We start from the raw sequence: 21,842 nt of genomic DNA on the forward strand, positions 1-21,842 counted from the left end.
CACATACTTTGCGTGAATCAGTTTGCACAGCAGCCCTATACGACATGTGTTACCCTCCATTTCATACATAAAAACTGGCAACTTGCAAGGCTGTGATTTGGTCAGGGTTCCTGGGTTAGGAAGTGACAGAACAGAGACTCAAGTCCAGATCTGTTGCTCTTGTTAGACACCAAGATTGGCCCAGGACGAGGATGCTGCACAGGTCTGCTTGCTGCCGTTTTGCTTCAATGTGACCTGTTAACATAACAAAGTTAGAGTTGTATGTAAAACAGGAGATACTTACATGTATATATATTTTAAATGTGCTTTTCCATGTTTGTAGAAAATCTTTCATGGAGTGGAATGACCTTTTTGGAAAGATGTTAAATTTTTTTCCTTCTGTTCATTAGGGACATTCTAAGGCAGGTGGGTCCCCACAGTGAGGACAACAGATACGGGAGGCTGGGAAGAGCATGAAGCAGATGGAAAGATAATTTGAGAGGGCTGCAGGCACATTTCCAGTGGTTCATTATGCTACCTAAACATTCATTCTTCCCTTGTTTCTTTCTCTAGTTTCCTTTGGGTATTTAAATGTACTTTTTTGAGTAAGAAATGTATATATATATACATGTTAATATATATGTTTATATGTATATATATATATATACACACACACACATACATGTTAAGAATTCAAGGGGTAAATGTGAAAATCCAAGTCAGTGTGCCTGATTTCTGGTGTATTTTTCCAAAGATGCTCTAATAGTGGTTCTCAGCTGGGCCTGATTTTGCTCCCTGAGGTCGCTTATAGCATTGGTGGTGGTTCCAGGAGCCTGTTACTGACCTCCACTGAGTGCAGGCCAGGGGGTGCTAAGCATCCTACTGTGTACAGTTCACCTCCCACACCTAGGAACTACCTAGCCCAAATAGTCAATAGTGCTGAGGTCAGAAACCCTACTCCACCCTCATCTGCACTGGAAGGACTGTCTTTGTGTCCAACACACAAGCTTTTGTGCCAGAACTTGAGGTTTGTTTAGTGTCTCCAGGAGCTTTTTTGTTGCTGTGGTCCTTTGGCCTCTGGTTGTGCAGCAGCTGCCTCCTGAGGGTGGAGCAGTCCATTAAGTCTAGAAACAATCAACCTGACCTTGGCCCAGCCGCTTTTTAATTTTCACAGTGTGGGAGCAATTCTAAACAAAGCTGGTGATAAAATACTTCATAAAAAAATTTTTTGGTCTAAGTTCTAAGTCATTGCTGCTATCATTAATTACATGTATATGTTTATACCTACACATGTGTAACCTATTTATTCCCACACATTTCAGATTGGTGCATTTTCAAAATTTGCTAAGGCTGGTCTTGAACTCCTGGCCTCAAGTGATTCTCTTGCCTTGGCCTCCCCAAGTGCTGGGATTACAGGTATGAGTCACTGTGCCCAGTACACTATTCTAACCATTTAATAATCATTGTATTCCATATGGAAGTTAATTCCGAAAATATTCTGTTTCATAGTTGGTCCTGTGCACTCAGCTCCACGCTTTGCTTGAAGAGTAAATTCCTAACAGTTCAGAACTAGAGCTTCCTGTAGGAGCAGGCTGTGTCCCCTGTGTTTAAGTAGAGATTTGTAACAAACAATGATAGCTCAGTTTAAGACAGAACTTGAGTTTCATCACTTCTGTCATGTGACCATTCGGAGTTTTTGTGTGGTTTACATCTGAAACAAGTGAGAATTCAGCGTGAAAGTTAAGTACATGTAGTACACTTTGATAATATGTGGAAGAAATATTTTGCTGCCTTTGAGATAACTTTACAATGGAAATTCTTTTAAATAGTCCTTTTAAAGTTAAAGGATGACTCAAGAATATATTTATTATGGCCAGAAATAATTGTGTATAGAGGAGGGGAAGCCACACAGTGATCTGCTTTGGTGTCACCTGTGGTAGGTTCATCACTGAGCAGCTGAGATCTTTAAGAAAAAGTGATGAGAGAGAATAAAATTAGTTATTTCTATTGGTCTGGTTTCTGCCACACAGATCTGAACTTCTGTCAGCTTATGGTACTTGTGAGAGTGGATTGTATTTTGTCCTCCACTCTCAATATTTTAAGACTGTATTGACACATCAAGAGCAGTGCACACATCATTAGTATACAGCTTGATGAGCCGCCACAAGCAAACACACCTGTGTTAGATGGAGAAAAAAGATAAGCACAAAACCTGTACAGTCCCTACAAGCTCCCCTTGCACCTTCTCTGGCCACTATCATCGCCTCCTACCCCACCAACCACGCTTACGTAACCACTACCCTGACTTCTAATAGCACAGATCAGTTTAGCCTTTTTGTTGTTGTTGTTACTTAAGTGAAGTTACACATAGCAGAAAGGTAAAACTACTTTTTAAACCCATCTCTTAGTTTTAGTTTTAACTGGAGACATTTGAACTATTCCACAATGTGTCAATTAGACATCCTGGCAACTTTCAGTGATTAACAAACACTTCTTGTTTCCGTGCATGGTTTCACTAATAGCAACATGGGTCTTTGAGATAGAACAATTTAATATGGTTGCTTCTATAATGAAGAAAATAGCCAACCTAATTACAATATCACTTGTTGGGCTTTATAACTTTATTTGGAAGGAAGATAATTGTATAGAAATTAAATTTGTTTGCATTTGTATTGAAGATGTCTTGTTCATCAGGAGCTAGTCTAACTTACAGGCTTAAGGTTTAATCAATAAACTGGATGCACTCTATAGAAGCTCACCATTGGCCATGGATTGGAAACCACAGCATTGCAGTGCAATCTTTTTGCATCGGTGTATTCAGAATACTATTTTCTGAGAAGTCTTGTCTATAAAAGTAGTCTTGTTTATGGATACTGAATGGATGAACAGTTGAAGTCTGAGCCAGTAGTATCTGAAATTGCCCTTCATATGATGGAGAAATTGAGTACTCAGTTTGAAGGCCCTTGGGAATATTGTCTTATTCAATTAACTAAAACTATTTTAAAAAGTAGCCTTTTCTGCAACCACCATCTGTGGTGAGGATATGTATTTCCACTTGTCTCTGGACAAGAGGCTGGCTCGTTCACCGTGAGCTGTGGTGGCCAACTTTGTATCTTGGTGGGTCTGTCCACCAAGAGGTGTTATGTGGGCAGCAGGCCACATGGAACGTGGAGAACATTTACCATTCCAGCAAAATGGCCAAGTCAGGAAGATTTGTCCCTAGGAAGCTGCTTTTCAGCTCACTTAATTTTTTAAAATATTTGGTCTGTGATAAGGTTGCTTCTTTTCAGTGTTTCTCTAATCAAAACAGAAAAATCTTAAATGCCTTATTCTTTGGGACGTATTTGCTATTTTTAAATGCATTTTCAAGCTGCTAATGGAGATGCAATGGCTGCAAAATGAAAACCAAGTTAGGAGGGAATTGTATCTGAGAAGGGGAGTGGATCATGTCATGCCTGAGCTTTTGACTCTGGGGGAGTCGTCAGTCTTCCAGTGGCATTCCCAGCTCTCGCCCACCCTGTCTCACCTCCCCAGACTCACGTGGCCACTCCCTGCCTCACTTACGTTCTGGGCACTCAGTGGGAGGTAGGCTTGGGTGTGCCTGACTGATGCATGTGCTCTTACCCCTGTGGTGACGCCCCCCCCACAATCTTTTTATCCTTCCAGGGTTTTGAACACCTTCTTCACAGAAGCCTTCCTCCATCCTCTTGGATCAGATGAGAGACATTTCTGTTCTGCAATATCTTGTGCATATCAGGCACTGTTATATTTGCACACTGCTGTGGGCCCAGCATCCAGACCACAGCCTGGCATATATGTATACATATGTGTGTGTGCGCGCGCGTGTGTGTATTTATTTTTTTAGACAGAGTCTCATTATGTCATCCTTGGTAGAGTGCTATAGCATCACAGCTCACAGCAACCTCAAACTCTTGGGTTTAAGCGATTCTCTTGCCTCAGCCTCCCAAGTAGCAGGGACTATAGGCACCTGCCACTACAGGCACGCCCAGAAATTTTTTGGTTGTAGTTGTCATTGTTGTTTGGCAGGCCCAGGCTGTGTTTGAACCCGCCAGCTCCGGTTAATGTGGCTGGTGCCCTGGCCACTGAGCTACAGGCACCGAGCCCAGAGCCTGGCATATAAATCCTCAACAATCACTTGTCCAAACCAATAGATTAGTTTTACTTTTATCTCCTATCTACTGATGTGTCCCTCCCTTAAAGGCAGGGAGCATCCCTATCCATTGTCATATACTTAGTGTCTGACAAAATGCTCAAAAATGGCTGCATCTCCTTGGAAGGTTGGCCTGGGGGTAGCACTTAAGAAGCAAAGGAGACTTTTCTTTGCAGGCTTGAGTCTGGGCAGGGCCTCATCCTGCAGTCCAGTAGTCAGCAGCAAGAGTATTCCAGAATGCTGCAGGGGAAGAACTGTGCCTTTCCAACTCCCCATCTCCTCTCCTCCCCCATTTTCCAAATGGGAAGGCCTCTCTGTATGTGAAGGTGTTGATGAAAGTGTTTATGTCTCAGGGAAAATGCTTGACATCAATGTTGATTACTTCGCTGATTGCTGATGCAGAAAAACATCAGTAAAGAAGAAAAACTAAAAAAAAAAAAGGATTATGTAAAGGCAATGTTAATTATCATCCTTTAAAGGAACTAATTGCCATTTTTACATGATTACTGTGCAGCCCAACAAAAGCCCTGTGTGTTACACATCTTGTTTCATTTCTGCAGTAATTTTGATACGAGTGCTTAACTGATTCGGGTCCTCAGCCCCTAGAATCATATCATAGTGATGTTTTTCAGTTTCCAGAAAATGAAATTATGTGACAGAATAGAGCTTTCCCAATTTTAAGTCTTTCTTTCCCTAACCTGCTCAGTCTTTGACAATCACTGATCTGCCAGTAAGTGCCAGCAGGTGGCAAAATGAATAACCAAGGGAAAAAAAACAATTCCTATGTAAAAGTGGAGACATGTGACTAAATGGTATGTTTTGTATTCCTCCAAGAGGCAAAAGCTGCTGTCCATGATGTGGTGCCGTTTCCCTGTAGTCAGAATGTTCTGGGTTTGGAAGAAGGAATTCCATGAGGCAGGACTACCTGGGGGTCAGCTGTCCTTAGGAGGTTGAGGACCCCTAGGTTACAACTAGAAGCACCTGGTTGAGGCCTGGGGTTCACACAGCATGGCTCACTGTTCCCAACTTGGGGGAAAGGAGACAGAAGACTGATTCTTCAACCCTACCTGTCTCCCCAAATGGGAAAGTAGAGCAAACCAACGTGGATGTTCGAGTGACAGCCTGGAATGTATCGGCAGACTGAGTGGCCATAGGACACAATCCATGCAAGAAAGAGAGCACTGAAAAGAGGGAAAAGTAACACACTTTTGCTTACTTGGAAATTGTCCACTTGCTTATCAGCAGAGAGGATTTGAGAGAGCAACTCTACTTCCTTTAAAATTTAGAGAAATTCATCAACTAAGAGCAACATGATAGAATTTTTGCATAAATGTTAGGTTGTCAAATCATTTCTAAGAATCCTTGTTCTCTTAGGGTCAGAATTAGAGTGTCAGCTTTTTGGAGCAATTGACTCAGATGACAATATGGCCTTCTGGGCTTACAGGTGACAGGATTTGAACCAGAAGTACCCAGACAGGTGGCATGATTGTTTAGATGCCCAGGACTGTGAATGCTAAGTTGACTCTGCATAGCCGAGTCAGTGATGACATCATGAAAGTCATCCATTCTTCCATTTGATGTATATTTATTGAGCATCTACTTTGTACCCAGCGTTGTTCCAGACGCTGGGGTTAACAGAGGTGAATAAAGATAGGGAGTGAAGAAATAGGTAGGTCAGATGGTAAGTAGCATACAGGCTGTTAGTTCAGAAAAAGCTGACCCCTCACTATCTCCTGCTCCCTTTCTTGTGACTTACTTCCCCGCAGCCACACACATTTTGTACTCCCGTCTTCGCTTGCTCTGTTTTAGTATCACTTCTCAGTTCCTGATTGTGCACACTACACATACAAGTGCATGTACACGCAGGCACATATGTGTGCTCATTCCTTTTTGACTTTCTCCCCGGCTGGCATGAGGCAGGCAGGGACTTAGTCTAGAATGTGCTTTGCACAATAGTTTGAGTGAATGAAATGGAAGGGCAGCCTGCTGAAGTCCTTACTGTGTAACTTGTTTGATAAACTACCACCGTGACTGCCTGAGCTTTTAATGCTGCACTAAACAGTGCAAACATCAAACTGTATTATCAATTTAATACAAGTAAAAAAGTATTTAGCACTTTAGAGTTTAAGTAATAGGGAAAAAGAAGGGGAGAGATATATGTCAACCATGATGAGGTGCTCAGCCTCTGGTGAAGGAGACTATGAAAGGAATAACTTTGAATCTCTTTATTGAAATTTGTCACTTTCATTTACATCCAGTACCATCCAGCTGTTAATTTGTTTTTGTTGTTAAAGACTTCCAGGGAAATAGTTAACCTTCCGCCATGCTGTGTTTGCAAAATCCATTTTCCCCAGAGCTGCAGTCAGAGCTGGGTAATTCTGCCATGGGAGGAAGGGGGAGGAGGAGGAAGGGCGGCTGCAGGTCCTTGGCATGGGCAGACAACATTCACAGCTTTTCTTCTAGACTTACAGCTAAGGGGCAGTCTCTGGGATGGAGGAGCTGCCTCTGAGTCCCAGCACCTCTCCCAGGTGACCTGGGGCAAGTTCCTTGACCTCTCTCTGCCTCAGTACTCTCCTCTGTAAAGTGAGAATGAACGCAATACTTAACCCTATTAGATGCTATGGCACACTGGTGTGCCGTGAAAGGATCTTAGATATGCCGCGAAAATTTTTAAAGGTCATAAATTATTTTTGTAAGAAGTTAAAAGCACAGTTGTTTATTAATCAACCTAATTCAAGTGTGTCGTGGAAGTTTAACTGTAGGTTCAAATGTGCTGTGAGATAAAGGTTGAAAGACCCTGTTATAAGGTTACTCTGACAATTAGGTGAGTTAAGATGTACAAGGCCATAGAATCATGTCCAGGACAGCAGAGTAGTAAAAACATTTTAGCTGTTAAGCAGGAGGTTTCTAGTCACTAACATCCTAAATTTTAGCAGATCAAAATGGTATCATTTCGCCCTGGATATTGAACTGTTAGCCAACCACACTGAGGTCTGTTTGCCCGGTGCAGTAAAGCCAGACACTGACCCTGCGGTTTGCAGTGGGAGAAAAATGTGCTTTATTGCACGCTATCACACAAGTTGTACGGGCAGCTAATGCTTAAGATCCGAACTCGGAGGTGGTTTACAAGCAAGGGTTTTTAAAGGCAGGGGTACATTCTAGGAGAACAGAAGTTATAGAGAAAATGATAAGCCAATCCATGGAGGTTACACATGGAGATTTGGCCTGAAGGTGTGGTTCTCTCCAGGCCCCTTAGGAAGAAAAGTAGAATAAAGAAAAGTGCTCAGTCCTCAGTTCTCCCTTACCTGAGGTTGGTCTGTGTAAGACTCGTCTGCATTTTTCAGACCTTCATCAGGTTGGTTTGATGGAGGTTTCTGAAAACTCAGGACATACAGAGTGGACATAAAGTTCATGTGCAATTTTAAAATTCTACCCTGCATAATAACATGTTATCTTTGCCTGTTTGGTGGGTCCCGGCTGGATTCGAACCTGCCAGCTCTTGTGTATGTGGCTGGTGCCCTAGCCACTTGAGCTACAGGTGCCAAGCCTATTTTTTAGGTTTTATAGGAAACAAAAACACCCTGTGTGTCTGGCTTGCTTGAGACACTGTTGTTACCATCTTATCAGGTTGCTCTCTTACTTTGCAAGGCTAGCTAGGTACCTGGACTTTCCCTTGAATGTACTCAAGATTTTTCCTTTATTTCAATGATTGGGGGTCCCTGCCTGCCTCTAAAAGAGGTCTTTGGTCTGTCTCAGAACTAGTGTACAGAACTTGAATTGACTGAAAATGGGGGAGAGGGTATTCTGACACATGTATACTGTGAGATTGTCGTAACCACCCAGAGTTGGTGCAGATTTCATTAGTTATAAGGGATCGTCCCCAACAAGACTGCTCCCACTTCAGATGCTAGCCGTAAATGGGATCTCCAGGCCATTCACACTTTTGACTGACTACAAGTCTACAGGCTTCTCATGACCCTTTCAGGTTTGATAATTTACCGGAATGGCTCCAGAACTCAAGAAGCTCTATATTTCCAGTTGTAGTTTTGTTATTAAGCATATGAGTCAAGACCAGCCAAATGATGAGACACACAGAGTAAGGTCTGGGAGGGTCCTGAATGTGTAACTCCTGTCACCTGTCCCTGTGGAATTGTGGTCTGTCACCTGCCTGGCACATCAGCGTGTTCACCAACCAGAAAGCTCGCCTGAGCTTGTGCAGAATTTTTGTTGGGGTTTTATTACATGGACGTGACTGATTGAATACAACTATGTGACCAATGATGCAGTTCCCAGAGCTCCTTTCCGCTGAGTTGGGCTGGCTCAGGGCCCTCATCCTCTAATCATATGGTTTGGTCTTTGTGGTGACCAGACCCTATCCTGAGCCATCTTATCTCTCAGTGCAAACTCAGGTGTGACCAAGGGTCTCATGAGTAATAAAGACATTCCTATTATTCAGGAAGCTCCAAGGATTTAGAGCCTTCCCTCTTCCTAACTGGGGACAGAGGCCAGTCAGATTCTTGACAATAGGGAGATTTATTGTGAGCCAGCTAAATACAAGATGGTGGCCTGGGAAGAGCTGCTGTAAGAAGGGACTCCATTCCTGTCTTGTCTTGGCCATGTTGCTCTAATCCAGACTCAGGCTGGGCTTCCTGTAGACAGTAACATGTGGTCAACCTCAGTGGCTCTTTAGAACAGTGGTTCTCAACCTTCCTAATGCCACAACCCTTTAATATAGTCCAAAGAGGTAGCGACCCATAGGTTGAGAACCGCCACTTTAGAACAGCTTTAGTCTTATGGAGTCTTATGGTACTTAAGATGCCTTAGAATTTTGTTGTGACCTCTTATTAAGCCACAAGATAGTATTTCCGAATTTGAGTCTTTGGAAAATGTGGTTTTGAAACCGTCTGTGATGTTCTTTGTGAATCCGGTAAGTTGTGGCTGGGCATAAGCTCTCTTTCTGGATCCCAGGTATACACTTCTTGGTGAGCGTCCCCGTGCCTGGATGACACAGGGTGCTGGCTTGTGGCAGGGCAGTTGTCTCTCTGCCTTCTGCATCCGATGTTCTTGACCACTGAAGACCTGAGGTCTGGTGATCTGCAGGCTTGTGATAAGGCATTTCCTGTGGTCCTCCCTGTCATCTCAGTAGTCATTAGTGAATGCGCACCTGATTTTTCTGTATGTTCTTTGGTTTCTGTAGCAAGTGTCCTTGTCATAGTTTGTGTTTGCTGTTTTTCTCTTACTGTGGACTGCTCACCTACATGAATTTCACAGTACATGTTGGTTCCTGCCGTTCAAGATTGTTTCCAGGGACATTTCACTTTATCTTAAGAATGTGTAGTCCCAACTCCTTGCCTGCTCTCCCCTCCTGCCAAACTTGGGTGGCATCACTCAGAAGGGCTCATGGGGCTCTGACAAGGGCCCAAGTGGCTGAAACATCCTGACTAGATACAAAGCCCATGAGAGGCACTTTGTTTCCAAATCCTTGTTTGTTTCTTTTTATTGTTAAATACATATTTACGTATTTACCATTTAACTGTTTTTAAGTGTACAGTACAGTAGCATTAAATAAATTTACTGCCATCCATCCCTGGAACTTTTTAATTTCCCAAACTGAAATTGTGTCCATTACATAACTCCCTGTCCCTCTCTCTCAAGTCCCTGGCAACCACCATTCTACTTTTCTGTATTGTGTGCCTGTCACATGGTAAGTGCCCTGTAATGGCTGTGATTTTTATTAGTAATAGTCATTCATACCGGATTGGCACCTGATTTTTAAAGTGGCATTAAGACATAGGTAATAGAAACTTTGAGAGCCATGAGGTATTGCCTTGGTTTGAATTTGTCTCCCAAAGTTCAAGTGTTGGAAGCCTGATCCCAGTGCAGCAGTTTTGAGAAGTGGGACCATTGAGAGGTGATTAGGTTGTGAGGTCTCTTCCCTCCTGAATGGATTAATGCCATTGCCAAGAATATGGGTTAGTTATTTCAGGGATGGGTTCCTAATGAAAGCATGAGTTTGGCCTCTTTCCCCTTCTTGCATGACTGCTCTCTTGCCCTTCTGCTGTGGAATGACTTGGCAAGAAGGCCCTCGCCAGATGTGGGCCCCTTAACCTTGGACTTCCCAGCCTCCAGAACTGTATGAAGTAAATCTGCTTTTTAGCTGTCTCAGGTATTCTGTTATGGCAGCACATAATGGCCTGTAATACTACTACCCAGACCTGAAGTTCCTATGTTGTTGGATCAGATGATTCCTTGTGTTTTAAGGAATTTATAAAGGTAGGAGTGCAAGACAATTTATTGTGGGTTGTTTTTTTTTTTAATAGAAAAATTGGGAGGGGCCAGGCACAGTGGCTCACACCTGTAATCCTAGCATTTGGGAGGCCAAGGCGGGTGGATTGTCTGAGCTCACAGGTTTGGGACCCTGTCTCTAACAATAGCTTGGCTTTGTGGCGGGTGCTGGTAGTCCCAGCTACTTGGGAGGCTGAGACAAGAGAATCACTTGAACCCAAGAGTTTAAGGTTGCTGTGATGCCAGGACACTCTACCAAGGGTGACAAGAGAGACTCTGTCTCAAAAAAGAGAGAAATTTAATACCTAATACTGTGGGATTATTTAAGTAAAATGTGTATGTGCAATGGAGTACCATCAGCTATTAGTTTCTGGTCCAGAAATAATTATTATGGGAGTAGGTGTAAAATGAATAAAGATATAAAAGCGGGCTACAAGAAAGAAAACAAGTATGTTTCTGTGGTTGTATATGTAGGTGGATAATATACCATATATTTATGTATGTGGATATACACTAAAATGTTACCATCTGCAGGAGGTAGCTTGATGACTGATTAAAAAAAAAAATTTTGTGGTCTTCCAGTATTTAACACATTTTTGACATTGAGCAGTTATTACAACTCTTGGAGAAAAAGGCAGTACCTTCACTTGGAAAAAGATTCTGATGGGTTATGCAAGATTCAAAGAGAAAAGTCCCCAGAGAGAACTCTGCAGAGTGGGCCTGTTTTATATGGATTCCCTGCACCCAGGGACTGGTTGCCTCTTCCCCACAATGGCTGGCCTTGTGCCCAGGCCACGGTAGACATGCCCCCAAAGCCCTTCTCCCTAGCCTGAATGATAGAACACCTCCATGTCTTTAGCACTGGTGGATACAGGCAATCTCCCTTTTTGCATGCCCAGAGGCTTCGTGGTTTGTTACGGGGTTTCTAGCCAAGGCCCTATGGGGTTTGCTGGGAGGGTGTTTAATCAATCGTGATGAAAGCTGGCTTCTGTTAGAAACCATTTTTGGATCCCATTTTCCAGTCTGGTTAAGTCTCTCTGGCATGCCTACCGCAGACATTTATGTCCTTGTAGTTTTTGTGCATAAAACGTTAAACGGGTAAAAATAAACTTGCTTGCTGTTCAGAATTGATCCCGGGCAATATGTCTTCTGTTGGACCCCAGTGCCAGATGGAGTTGCACCTCTCACCGTGCTAATGAACAGGCATTCTCTGAAAACCTTGAGTTGCTCTTGAATCTTTCCGTGCACCTTTCACACAAAGCTCTGCTGGTGGCAATTTGCATTTGTTTCCTTTTTATCTCCATCTGTCTATTTTAGGAAGGAGAAAGAGGTGACACTTTCCGGAATAATTTCCTATCAGTTAAATTCATCATATTGATAGTATTATTATAGATATGTATCCCTAAATAGCTGTATGTTGTGCCAACTTCTGGGAAAAGTACTTTTTTCCCAGAAAAAATGGTGGCTTTAAAGTACAGTTCTTTGCATTAGGTGTGTGGGACGCTTATATATATTAATTTGAGGGAGTCTAGAGAAAAGAGGGGCCTCATGACTGCAAGACCACTTCTGTTATGTTCCATAAGCTTTCTTGGTCATTCTCAACACAACTCTGAACAGTTACAAGGAGGCAGGCAGTAGGTACCACCTGTGTCCTCTGGTTAGTTCCTGAGCCTGAAGATGAGGTGTGACCGTGAAAATGATGGGAGGTGTTGACAGTCCAAGAGTTTTGGTCCTGCCAGTGTAAATTGAGGTGTGTAGGCCTCCCTGCCTTAGGAGGCCTGCACACCTCAAAGTACAAATGGAAATTGCGGTCTCGTTCTAGTCCTTGAGGCAGACTGAAATCTTGCTTCCTCCACTAGGCTTTTTGAGAGAGACAGGAGTGTTCTTTAAATCTGCCTTTGTACTCTGGATATAGTCCTGGCAGAATATATTTATGAACATTTACGTCTCTCATTGGCGTTTGGTATTTTGTGATTAAAGTGGCACATACTACCCATTCTACACTAAGAACTTTAGGAAGCTGATAATGAAGTTGGAGTTGGGTGCTCTTTTACCAGTATCTAGTCCTTTCTCTGGTCTGAAGGAATTGTTCAGGCTCTCAAGGTCCAGCAGCATTTTATTAGTGACTGTCGCTGTGAAGGTTACATATCAATTTTGTTTTCATGGGTTCTGACCTCCACGGAGCACAGTTGGCAGCGATATCCTGCTAATGGAGATTTTTAACCTCCAGGACTGAAACATCGTTTGGAATATTCCTGTAAACAATTTAGATTCCTTCATGTTCCTAAAACAATGGTTCTTTTCTCACCCACCCAAGAGGGTGACTTGAATCTGAATCAGCAGATACTGTACTAGACTGGAATCACTGTTAGTCATTAACAAATTTAATAACCCCTTCTAAATAATTACACTTAGAAAATTCATGCTTGAAACTTTTTTCTATTTTAGAGAAAGATTTATCTTTTCAAAAGCTCCGAAATCATCTTTTAAATCTGAGTGCTGTGTTAACAATTCTTACTCTTTAGTCACTTAAGTTAGAGTATAATTTTCTAGATGTTATCCTAGAAATTACAGAGGGAAGAAAGATCCCAAAATTTTAATCCTGGAGTAGAATGATCCCATAGCACCCTGCTCCTATCTCCCATCTGAGCTGTAGCATGTGGTTTTATAATTATGTGTTTCTGTTTCCTTCCCTAACCTCCCTGTGGAATGAGTTTCCTTTAGCCTTGGCTCAGTTTTGACTTCCTAGCCTAGCACCTGCTGCATTAAGTGAATCCCACTGTGAATTCACCTAGAGCAGTGGTTCTCAACCTTCCTAATGCCGTGACCCTTTAATACAGTTCCTCTCAGTCGCGACCCACAGGTTGAGAACCCCTGACCTAGAGCCTTTTTAGTGTCTTTATCCGCTGCCCAGTACATGCCTGCATGTGTGTGTTAGAAAGAACATGTGAATAAGCCAGGTGACCTCATTTCCCAGTATTGATTTTATTTGTGACAGTTGCCTTAAGAAGTGGACATTCCTGTGTGAGGTGCTGGAGAAAACACTGAAAGACCAGGGAGTCTGGGCCTTGTTCTCCAGAAAGTTACTTAATACATCTGAATGTCTGGAAGAAATGACGTGGAAGGTCCCATTTTGGGAGTCTCAGGATAAAAAGTGAAGGTGGTTGTCATGGAATTAACAACAACTTTTTCCCCGACTTCTGATTTGAGGTGGTTCCCTGCAGGCTCCTGGTCAGTACTCTGGGCGTGGCATTCTTTAGAAGTTGAATTTGGTTACTGCCTATATTGTTCCTTATTTAACTTTATATTAGATGTTTGGTTAGTCCCTGTGCCGATATAAGCAGGAGGGGAAATTTCTGTTGAGAATAGATTTGGTCTTGATATGTCTCTCTGCTTGGGAAATATAACTGAAGACTATGCTCGGTGTTTGAAAGAATGTTTTCTTTCAAAGGAGATGTTAGGCTGTTTTGGTATTTATGTCTGTCTGTCTAAGGGGATGTTTAATATTTATTTTATTTTTTTGTTTGGGATTCATTGAGGGTACAAAGAATTAGGTTACACTGATTACATTTGTTAAAGTCCCTCTTATAATTGTGTCTCACCCCCCAAGAGGTGTGCCGTCCACTGTGATCCTCCATCCTCTCCATCCTCCTTCTCCCCGCTGCCTCATTCCCCTGCGCCACCTTCTATCAGCTCATCTACTGCCTTCGTGTTAGAGTAGTCCACTCGTACAATGCTTCACTAAGAAGAATGTGCTCCACCTCCATCCAGGTTAATACAAAAGATGTAAAGTCTCCAGCTTTTTTAGTGGCTGAGTAGTATTCCGGGGTGTACATTCCATGGCGAGTGGGCATTTAGTCTGTTTCCACATTTTGGCGATTTTAAATTGAGCTGTGATAAACAGTCTAATGCAAATGTCCTTATGACAAATGGATTTTTTTTTTTCTTCTGGGTAGATGCCCAGCAATGGGATTGCAGGGTCAAATGGGATGGCTAATTTGAGTTCTTAGAGGATTCGCTGTACTTCCTTCCAAAAAGGTTATATTAGATATTTAATTTTTTTAAGGTTAAACTATATAGATCCAAAAGAGCTTTTTAAAAACATTGTTTAATGTTTTCTTTTTACTGTAGGATCCATATTCAAGACAGAGAATCACTTAAAAATTGCAACAGCTCAGATTTCTTAATTAGCTAATTCTGTTAGGTGCAACATTGCTTTTTCCACTAGGTTCAATTCCTAATGATGATGCTTGTGTCATGAATCTTTAGTTCCACCCTTATCACATCTGTGTCTTCTGTTTTCACAGGCTAGCTTATACTAGTTTAAAGACAATGTGTGTTTGATAAGATTTCCTTAAATTATGGGCACTGTTTGAATTTTCAACTATTTAAAAAAATTACTCTAAAGATAACATTGACCCAATTAGTTCAATGACTTCATTAATTAGTTCACCAAACATTTATTGAGTTCTTACTGTGCCAGGTATTCAGGTGCATGCAGCAGAGGGCATGTGTGGATAGGGGTTGGGAGTGGCGGGAGGGGTGGGGGTACAAAGATGAAAAATCAGTTCTAGTCATTAGGAACTCTGCAGATTGGTAGGTTAACAGGTATATGTGACACAGTGGATTTCAATCCATTTTTCAAAGCCTTCCAAACTCTTAGGAGTTAGGACATTTTTGCATTTGAACTTGACTGTGATGTTGAAGAACTTTTTAGGGCAGGAAGGGCCTTCTAGGCAGAGGTAACAGCGTTAGCATTGGTGAGGTGTGATACCAGGTTTGTTCCAGAAACTATGAGTAATTTATATGATAGAGGCTGGCAGAAAGATTCAATTCAAAAGGTAGATGGAAACATTGAGTGGCCCAGAGAGCAAAGCTTGTGTTTTTAGGCTGAATCTAGCACTTAAAATCGGAGATTTGGGATTAAAGAAAGAGAGATTTGGGGCAGCACCTGTGGCTCAAAGGAGTCGGGTACCGGCCCCATATGCTGGAGGTGGCGGGTTCAAGCCCAGGCCCAGCCACAAACTGCAATAAATAAATAAATTAATTAACTAAATAAAGAGAGATTTGAGTTGCTTCTTATTACTTGCTATCCTTTGAAATTGAAGGTGATGTCTGCCATATTGTTAGACTAAGGAAGAAAAGGAAGGATGAAGGGTTCATTTCTTGATCAGTAGTTCTTGTCTCATGCCATGTAGTACAGAAAATTCTTATGTAAGGATATGTGTTCAGCTGCTCTAAAGAAACCCCAAGATAGCTTTAAGTTAAAGTCAGAATGGTACCTCTGTTCCAATGTTTCAGGGGCTGGGCTCCTTGCATCTAGTTGCTGTGGCATCTGAAGAGTTGCTTTCCCTTTTATAGCCTAAGATAGGGAGGAAAAAAGGTGGGAAGGAGGGCAAGGGGAATGCTGACCTAGGTGCATGTATTTCTTCTGTTTTCCCACTAGTGCAGAATTTGATGACCTTGTTCCCCCTCCCCCACACCAGCTGCAAGAGATGATTATACCCTAAGTAGCTAGGTGCTCTGTTAAATTTCCAAGTCTGTGGAAGAAGGGGAGAATAGCTTGGGGGGAATCAGTAGTTATCTGACACATCCCTATTTGGGCCTTGTCATCTTAAGAGGAATCTCTTGGTAACTGGACATAAAAGGTTCTTTAAATCCTATGTAGTCAAGAAGGGTACCCACAGCCCACGTTCTTGAGATTCTTCGTACTAAAAAATGAAACAAGTTTTATAAGCTCTGCCTGCCTCTTCTGGCTCAGTGAGCCTGTCAGCCAGCCCTCAGCTGCCTTCACTTTGCCCTCATAGGCAATCCACGTGTACTGTGGAATGTGCACGCTCCTTGCTCTCAAGCTCTGCCCAGCTCTGAAGATTGCCAGCATTCTGACCCAGCGTTCTTCAGAACTACCAAGCAATTGACAGCAAAGCTCAGGGAGTTGGTTTGAAGATGCCTTTTGCTCTTGAGTGCAGCTGGGTGTGAGGCTTGGCTGTCTTGGACCATCTGGACTCTGTCCAAGGTGGCTGAGTTAATGAGATCTTTTGGACATTTCACTCCAAAGCAGCTTGTTGACCTGAAGTTCCCTTGATGTGGGTGAGCACAGTTAACCCACTCTTTCCATGTTCTTTATAGCAGCTGCTCCCAAACCTGCCGGAGGAGTCAAAATCATCTGAAGATTTGTAGGTTTCTGTGACCTACTGTAGTAGACCAACTATCACAGGTTCTCAGAGTGGTGCCCAGGATTGGACATTTATGCAACACCCTCTCCTAAGGGGTCTGAAGATGGGCTTGGTTTGGGAACCACTGCTTGCATCCTTCCTCTTACTACGTACAGCTCTTGGTGACTGCATCATGGTTTCTCTTTTGTTGAGGGGTTTACATTACAACCTAACTTGTAAATGTTAGGTATAGGGCTGTTTTTGACACTCAGCAAGTATAAGAGACAAAAGTTTAATTTTTGAACGAATAGTATTTGTGTGCAGTTCCATAGCTCCCTTGCAATGTTTTCTCGTGGCATATTAAGTTGTCTTAAAACATTTTGGTTAACAGAAGGTAAAAATTAGCACACCAGGAAACGTTGCATGTGTACCATTTCAGGGAAATTAAATACTTTAATGTCTTCCAAAATTGGCAATAGATTTGAAAGTAAACGTTTAAATTCCATTCTGGAGTTCTTATGCTTAGATTTCTTAGGGAAATGTTTTGCATGTAATTTGACTAAATTGTAACTGGCTTTACTTTCTTAACTGTATCTTCGACTGTCCTCCACTATGCGTGGGCAGTGTGTTTTCCTGTTTCCTGATGGGACTCAGAAGCATGTAGGTTTGCCTATTCCGGAAAACAGTCTTCCAGGGCAGGGCAGGGTGGTGCAAGTTGGGACCAGCTGTTGACTGAAAGCTGCTGTCCTGTGCCAGCTGTGGACTGCCGGCCAGTTCTCCAGTGCAGGCTGGTGTTTCAGGCTTGGCTGCTGGCTGCAGATGTATTTTGCTAGCTTACTTGCCTTCCCCCCCACCCCCTCCAATTTTTCTAAAAGCAGTTGCCTGAACCTTGTTCTGGCATATATTTGCTCTGCGAGTATTGAGCATTCAGTCCTTGTTTAGAGAAGCGATGGTTTTTGCCCTGTTCTACACACTGACCTAACAATTCTGTCAGTGTTTTGTGATTTCTCCCAACCGATCACTTCAAATGTTTGGGAGGTTTATTCCCCTAGTTCAGGATTTTCTTCTTCAGACTTACCCAGAATCCTTGGGTGTTGCTTCTTCCTTACTATTTGAACCTTCAACTTTGGGAAGGTTACCCCAAAATTCTTTACTTGGGAAATGCCCTTGTGTACTGGCTAGTATCCAGCGTTGCTTTTTAGTTCTGTTGGGGTTTAAAGGAAGTAGATGTTGGCCAGCGACCAACTGGGTGCTCTGGATGGAGGTGGGGCAGACGGCAGGAGGAACAAAGCTACTGCCTGCAGAAAGCTCTGGTGGGCCAACAGAAATAACTTGCATGAACAATTTAGTTTTAAAGCTATTAAGTAAAAATATGATTTGGTAAATACCTCAGGATTTATTTTCTTTCTGTCTCAGGTCAATGATGTTGAAATTAAAATTAAAAACTTTGCAGATAGTCATAGTTGCCCAAATACAAGACTTACTATTTTAGCTACACCCCTGGGCTCCACCCATAAAAGCTGAGAAAGGCACAGCTTTGGGAAGTATTCCAGAAATACGTGAGTGAGTGACCTTGGGAAGAACACTATAGTTATGCATGGAGACTTTAAACAGATTTTCTGCCAAGGTAAGTTAGCCTCCTGCCTGAATGCTTCAGACAGGGCTGCTGGAGGTCCCCTGACATCGTCCTTCCTTTGTGGGTTCTTCCAGAAACTTCTGACTGCAGTGGTGCTGCCATTACGGGGATGCGGTTGGTCTTCCTGGACGATGGCAATTGATGCCAGTTTGTGGTGTTTCTGGGAGCTCTTTTCTCTATTTAGTTATATTTGTTTTTCCACAACCCAAATATAATCAGGTAAATCCAGTTGGATGCAGATTAAGTATCTTTCCATATAACCCACATTAGCATTACCCTTTCTCTGTATCTTCACCCATTCAAGGTAGAGTGGTGCACGTATTGTGGCCTACGCCCTGTTTTAGTCATTGAAGATGCTGTGGTGAACAAAAAAGATGAGTTCTCTGCTACCATATTCTAGTAAACAAAGCAGACAGGATAATTTCAGGCAGTTGCAGTGGTGAGGCCAGGGAGGGAACCTGTGTCTCAAAAGGTGATTAGGAAAGACCTGCTCCCCTTGCTGTTGGTTTGGACCTTGAAGAATGAGGCGTGACCGTGGAAAGGGAGTGCAGGCACGGGGGAGCACATGCAAAGACCTCGAGGTGGAGGGAGATGGGCATTTTTGGGTGAGAAGAGTAAGAACAGATGAGTTTGGTGAGAAAGCAGAAGGCCATGTTGTGATAGGATATATTGGGCCAGACTAGGGAGTTTTGAGTTTCCTGTAAGTGTGACAGGAAGTCATTGGAATGAAGAAGAAAGCCCTATTGGAATGAAGAAAGCTGTGTAAGTGGCCTCGTGTTCCCATCAATGGCAATATTCTGCATTGCCTATTTGTTTGTGGTCATTGGCAGTCCAAGTGGCTGGTTACAAATTATATTTCCTTCCTAGAAGTAATGTACCATGCCTCTTTACTGCTCAGATAGTCACCCCACATGATGGGGCCTTTATCTTCCAAGGCAGAAGCTGGGCAGTGGGACTATCTTGGCCAGCAGAGGTGCGGTGGAAGGAAGGTTCCATCCCTCTGCCTGCCCTGCATCTGGCCCTGTGCTGCTGTGAGTGATTCTTACAGTGAGGGGAAAGGAAATTTTCCTAGAGCAAATCCTACTTCTCCATATTCTCAGGACTTTGCCCCTCCTTATTCTCAGGACTCACTTCCCTTTCCCCATTTGGGGCAGTGGCTAGTGTTTCCTGTCTACTCCTTTGCAGTTCTTGTAAGTGATTGTTGGAGCTCATACAGACTTACAATCATATGTTATCGTGCATGATAAAATGCACACCCAGGGACTATAAGTTACATAGTGCCTGGATTTCTATACGCGACTTTGGATATTGAACATAAATTTAAAAAGTGGATTTACATTTCAGTTTGGAGGTACTTAGGTCTTATGTTTATTTGTTCAACTATCTTTATTAAGAGCCCTCTCTGTATTGAATCTTCTGAGTTATATTTTTTAAATGGAAATGATGTTGTCTTTGCCCTCTAAGGGCTCTTCAGTTTGGTTGATAGGTTGGCCTGTGAAACAGTAGGTAAAGTCAGATGTTAAATAATATAAGTCCGGAGTCTGTTGAAGCACAAAGGACTATTTTTCAGATTGAGAATAAGGGGTTCTCTGCTTTCTTTGAGCTGGTTGACTGGCAGGTGGAATAGTATAACCTTCTCTTACTTTTTAGCTGTGACAATTATTCTGTTTTTTTCATTTTTTTATTAAATCATAGCTGTGTACATTAATGCAATTATGGGGTACAATGTGCTGGTTTTATATACAATCTGAACTACTTTCATCAAACTGGTTAACATAGCTTTCACCACATTTTCTTAGTTATTGTGTTAAGATATTTATATTCTACCCTTAGTAGATTTAACATGTACCCTTGTAAGATACACTGTAGGTGTGGTTCCATCAATTAACCTCCCTCCACCCACCCTCCTCTCCTCTCCTCTCCTCTCGTCACCCTCCTCTTTCCCCTTCATTCTGAGCTGTAGTTGGATTACAGCATTTATATGGAAGTGTGGGTGCTTATAAATTAGTTTCATAGTAGGGCTGAGTACATTGGATACTTTTTCTTCCATTCTTGAGATACTTTGCTAAGAAGAATATGTTCCAGCTCCATCCGTGTAAACATGAAAGAGGTAAAGTCTCCATCATTTTTTTAGGCTGCATAATATTCCATGGTGTACATATACCACAATTTATTAATCCATTCCTGGGTCGATGGGCACTTGGGCTTTTTCCATGACTTAGCAATTATGAATTGGGCTGCACTAAACATTCTGGTGCAAATATCTTTGTTATAATGTGATTTTTGGTCCTCTGGATATATACCCAATAGAGGAATTGAAAGATCGAATGGCAGGTCTATTTTTAGATCCCTAAGTGGTCTCCAAACATCTTTCTTTCCAAAAGGAACATATTAGTTTGCATTCCCACCAGCAGTGCAGAAATGTTCTCATTTCTCCACATCCATTCCAACATCTCTGGTTTTGGGATTTTGTGATGTGGACTACTCTTACTGGAATTAAATGATTTAGATTTGCATTTCTCTGATTAAGGATGATGAGCATTTTTTCATGTGCCTGTAGGCCATGCGCCTGTCTTCCTGAGAGAAGTTTCTCTTCAAGTCCCTTGCCCAGCCTGAGATGGGATCACTTGCTCTTTTCTTTCTAATACGTTTGCATTCTCAGTGTGTGCTGGTTATTAAACCTTTGTCGGAGACATAACCTGCAAATATCTCCCATTCTGAGGGCTGTTTGCTTTATTTACTGTGTTCCTGGCTATGCAGAAGCTTTTTAGTTTGATCAGATCCCAGTAATGTATTTTTGGTGTTGCTTCAATTGCCCGGGGGGTTTTCCTCATAAAATATTCTCCCCGCTGATTTCTTCAAGTGTTTTACCTACACTTTCTTTTTTTTTTTTTTTAAATATGAAAAATTTATTCTAGTTTAAGTTATCATTACAATGACTCTTAGTATGTAATTACTCAAAGCAATGTATCTTATTCTACAATTGTTTGTAAGTAATTATTAAATACAAATTATTCATTACTTTGGAAAGCCTGTCCACCTACATTACATATGGTTCAGGTGGTTTGGTGCAGTACCCTATCCGAGCTCTGGGGAGGCCACGGGTGCCAGGTTGGTTAAGCTTTTGAAACTTTATTAAAGGGTAACATCTGTGAAAAGAAAAAAGGAAGAAGGATTGGGCAGGGGAGCCACCAGAATGTCATCGCACAAAACCTATCAGCTAACCACAGAGTGGTGCATTTCAATGCTAGCAATGTATGTGATCCAGGCTTAGCCAATCATAGAGCTCTATATCCTGGAAACTGATTGGACCAAAAGATTGAGTGCATGACCTAAATAGGGCCAATTAAAATTCTTCCTTAAGATTGCCATAAGGAGGCTGAAGGAAAAGACTCTTCTCTGCTGGAATTGTTTACCTGGAGTGAGTGCCTAGCCTTGCGGGTGGCCATCTTCCCTGGCCAGTGGACGTTCAATTGTAGCAGGTAGAATGGTTCCAATGTGCAGGCAGAGGTGAGAGAGTCACGGGAATGTTGAGATTCCACTCCTCGCCCCAAGGCCCTGCCTTTTTTTTTTTTTTTATTAAATCATAACTGTATACAATGATATGATTATGGGG

At 42.3% G+C, this 21,842-nt stretch overlaps 1 protein-coding gene across 4 annotated transcripts in view; it reads left to right on the plus strand.

Moving 5' to 3' along the window:
* Positions 1-21,842, plus strand: part of MGAT5 (alpha-1,6-mannosylglycoprotein 6-beta-N-acetylglucosaminyltransferase) — a 353,367-nt gene that overhangs the window by 68,083 nt on the left and 263,442 nt on the right. The window contains exon 1 of one of the 4 annotated variants that reach the window (XM_053596770.1): positions 1,379-1,395. The exons of the other annotated variants lie outside the window; for them this stretch is intronic. The gene's annotated coding sequence lies outside the window, so the exon portion shown is untranslated. Of the gene's footprint in view, positions 1-1,378; positions 1,396-21,842 lie in introns of those variants that run through there. 4 annotated transcript variants of the gene reach the window in all.

This window comes from Nycticebus coucang, chromosome 7 (assembly GCF_027406575.1).
Source record: "Nycticebus coucang isolate mNycCou1 chromosome 7, mNycCou1.pri, whole genome shotgun sequence".
Lineage (NCBI taxonomy): Eukaryota > Metazoa > Chordata > Mammalia > Primates > Lorisidae > Nycticebus > Nycticebus coucang.